Raw genomic sequence first — 4,472 nt, forward strand, 5'->3', positions numbered from 1 at the left:
CAACATTCGCACTATGCCCCCTAAGGATTTTCTGCGGTTCCGCAACCAAAATCACTCTCTCCAAGAGAGGGTTGTGATCAGGAATGTCGAGCATGTTTGGGCAACGGATCACTGCAGGATCTACCGTGACATCATCAAGCATTTTAAGAAGAGTTTTGTTCCCGTTCAGTGGATTGACTTGGCTCACCGTCAGTGGAACGTGGATTACTTTGGTGACGCTCTCTCTCTGATTGACAAGCTGGGCATTAAGGAGATCATCTCCTTCAAGAAAGACTTTGATCCAGATGTTGTTGCCCAGTTCTATGTCACGGTTCACTTCTCGCCTGATGACGACCGCTCCCTGGTTTGGATGACTGGGACTCAGAAGATGACAGGTTCCTGGCGTGAATTCATGGCATTTCTCAAGATTGATTTTCAGGGAGCTAACACTCCACTTGGGTCGCGTCCTCATGCTGCAGCTCCCACTGATAGGGCCCCGGCCAAGGACAGGTTGCAGCAACTCTATGTGAAGAAAGGTGTGCTCCCCAGGCATCTGGATATCATGCATCGGATCTTCCGCAACACCCTCTTTCCTCGCATTGGCAACTTCGACGAGGTACACGGCTCTCTGGCTGAGATGCTTCTGCCTTGTGAGGAGGTTATGACTAAGGAGTCTGCCCCTCTCGATATTTCTGATGTGATGTTCACTGAGCTCTGGAACTGCATCATGATGCGCAAGGTTCCCATCTACGGGCCCTACTTGTTTGCCTATATTTGTCAGAAGTGGCAAGACACCTATCCGCTTGAGGAGTTCCACCTTCATGCTGATTACTTTGTGCACGATCCTATCAAGCTCCGCATCAAGGACAAATGGGCCAACCCATCAACTTCATCATAGCACATGGACACAGACACAGAGACTGCTGCCGACAGAGGAACCGCTTCTCAGTCCCGCTCTTCTGCCATGCCATCTTTGGCTGTGAAACTGTAGGATAAGATGAAGACTCTCTTCTGTATGCAGGCTAAGGGACAGTATCAGACGCACGTGGCCTAGAAGGAGAACCGTCACAGGCACAAGCGTGTCCTGAGGACACTTGATGTTGACATCTCCAGCGGATCAGAGGATGACATCACTCCAGAGTCTGCTTGGATGCGGGCTCAAGGTTAACAGTTGAAAGGATCGATATGGTTGGCTAGAAGGGGGGGTGAATAGACAACAACCACTTTTTAAATAATCTTAGCAAGTTAAGGTAAACAACATACGGGTTCACAAATAATACGACAATGAGGTGAACCCTAAAGAAGCTAACAACGAGGGCTATTAAGACAAGTAAGATATAGTCACAAGCATAAGCAAATACAAAGTAAAGGATAGAGATAACCACAAGTGGAACCGATGGAGACGAGGATGTGTTACCGAAGTTCCTTCCCTTTGACAGGAAGTACGTCTCCGTTGGAGCGGTGTGGAGGCACAATGCTCCCCAAAAAGCCACTAAGGCCACCGTATTCTCCTCATGCCCTCGCACGATGCAAGGTACCGTGATTCCACTATAGGTGCCCTTGAAGGCGGCGACCGAACCTTTACAAACAAGGTTGGGGCAACTCCACACAAAGCTTGGAGGCTCCCAACTAGACCACGAAGCTTCACCACAATGGAATATGGCTTCGAGGTGACCTCAACCGTCCAGGATGCTCAAACACCCTAGAGTAACAAGATCCGCAAGGGATTGGTGGGGGAATCAACTTTTCTCTTGGTGGAAGTGTGGATCTAGGCCTTCTCAACCAATCCCTAAAGAATCAACAAGTTTGATTGGCTAGGGAGAGAGATCGGGCACTTTTGAGCTTGGGGCGCAACAATGGAGCTTAGAGAGGTAAGAGATAGAGTTCCTCAGCTAGAAGAACCCTTTATATAATGGGGGGAAAATCAGACCGTTTTCCCACTCTCTGCCCGAGCTCCAGCGGTACTACCGCTGTCTGCAGCGGTACTACCGCTGGCACTCCAGCGGTACTACCGCTGAACAGGGGCGGTACTACCGCTGGATGCAGCGGTACTACCGCTGGGACTCTAGCGGTACTACCGCCGACACCAGCGGTACTACCGCTGGCCCCTTGGTAGTGCAAAAGCACTACTACCGCCAAGAAAGTCTTCGCAAAAAGGTCCGTCCATGAACTACCACTAGGCAGGTGGAACAAAGCTCCTGGAGCGGTACTACCGCTGACCAGGGGCGGTACTACCGCTGGCTGCAGCGGTACTACCGCTAGAGTCAGCGGTACTACCGCTGGGGACCATTTTGCAAAGATGCGAGAAACAAAGTGGCGGGGGCCGCTCCAAAGATGAAGGAAAGGGAGAATGTGAAGTGTGCACGTGCAAAGATAGACTCCACCCAAACCTTTCCACTACGGATCGCCTCTTAATAGTACGGCTTTCCTATGACTCAAATAAAGAGAATCGTAGAGAGCGCCGTGCTTCCGTTCCATGTATGAGGAGACGTGTCGTCTTGTGCCGTTGACGTGTGTTATCTGAAACCTTAACACACACGGTTAGTCCTGTACGGTATTGTCATCAATCACCAAAATTACTTAGGCATAAACTATGCCCCAACAATCTCCCCCTTTTTGGTGGATTGATGACAATACCGGATTTGCACAGAGAATAATATGAGAACAAAAAGATAGAGATATATGACAATACGGGGCATATGACTCACAGCATATGATGGAAATAAATCACACATAAGTTCATGTCTCACAAAAGATAGCAAACTAGAAGCAAACCAAGTTCGAAGCAAACCACACGAAATAAAGCAAAGCAACGCAAAGTTCGAATATGAAAGCAAATCCAGCTCCTAGACTCTCTCCCCCTTTGGCACAAGACACCAAAAAAGGGGCACACCTAATGCCACAGTTAGCTACTCCTCATCCTCAGCATCGCCAGACTCATCGGTCCCCTCCTGATCGGCCCGCTCCTCCTCTTCCTCCTCATCGCCAGACCACTGGTATCCTTGAGCCTGCATCCAAGTAGCCTCTGGAGTGATGTCGTCCTCTGAGCCACTAGAGATGTCCACATCAAGAGTCCTGAGAACACGCTTATGCCTCTGGCGGCTCTCCTTCTGAGCCACGTGCGTCTGGTACTGACCCTTAGCCTGCATACAGAATAGAGTCTTCATCTTGTCCTGCAGTTTGATGGCCCAAGATGGCATGGCAGAGGAGCGGGACTGAGAGGCGGTTCCTTTGTCAGCAGCAGTTTCAGTGTCAGTATCCATGTGCTGAGAGGAAGTGGATGGGTTGGCCCATTTGTCCTTGACGCGAAGCTTGATCGGGTCGTGCATAATGTAGTCTGACTGAGCATAGAGCACCTCCTCCGGAAAAGCCTCTTGCCACTTATGGCGAATATATGCGAACAGATAGGCCCCGTAGATGGGAACCTTACGCATGATGATGCAGTTCCATAGCTCCGTGAACATCACATCAGAAATATCCAGAGGGGCAGACTCCTGAGACATAGCCTCCTCACAAAGCAGCAGCATCTCAGCCAAGGAACCATGAACCTCATTGAAGTTACCAATGCGAGGGAAGAGGGTGTTGCGAAGGATCCGATGCATGATGTCCAGATGCTTGGGGAGCACACCCTTCCTCACATAGAGCTTCTGCAATCTGTCCTTTGCGGGGGCCCTATCGGTGGGGGCTGCAGCATGAGGACGCAGCCCAAGTGGAGTATCAGCTCCCTGGAAGTCAATGTTGAGGAATTGTATGAACTCACGCCAGGTACCGGTCATCTTCTGAGTCCCAGTCATCCACACCATAGAGCGCTCAGCATTAGGAGAGAAGTGGATCGTGACATAGAACTGAGCAACAACAGTGGGATGAAAATCTGTCTTGTAAGTGATGATGTCCTTGATGCCCAGTTTGTCAATCACAGAGAGGGCATCACCGAAATAGTCCAGGTTCCGCTGAAGATGAGCTAGGTCAATCCACTGAACGGAGACATAGTTTTTCTTGAAATGCGCGACAACATCACGGTAGATCCTGCACTGATCGCTTGCCCAGACATGGTCAACATCCTTGATCACAGCCCTCTCGTTGAGATAGTGGTTCTGAGTGCGAAACTGCAGAAAGTCCTTGGGGGACATTGTTCGGACATTGGCCCTCTTCTCCTTGTGCGCGACCTTCTTGAAGGACTGCTTTTTGGGTTGCAGATCTGAGGCGGCAGACCCCTCGGGAGCCTCTTGGTTGCGATACTGCTTGGACTGCGTGTCACGTGGGGGTTCGAACGGCAAGAGCCACCTATGACACAGAACACACAGCGAAAAGCGGCGACAAAAAGAGTCAAGGCAACGAATCTTGAAAACGCACAAGAAATAAACACGCATTGCTAAGCTCATAAAAAGAATACAAAGTGAATGCTCCTGGCGGTAGTACCGCCACCCCTGGCGGTATTACCGCTGGGGCCTAGCGGTAGTACCGCTACCCCTAGCGGTAGTACCGTTGGGGTT

This window comes from Hordeum vulgare, chromosome 1H, assembly GCF_904849725.1.
Source record: "Hordeum vulgare subsp. vulgare chromosome 1H, MorexV3_pseudomolecules_assembly, whole genome shotgun sequence".
In the NCBI taxonomy this organism is placed as follows: domain Eukaryota; kingdom Viridiplantae; phylum Streptophyta; class Magnoliopsida; order Poales; family Poaceae; genus Hordeum; species Hordeum vulgare.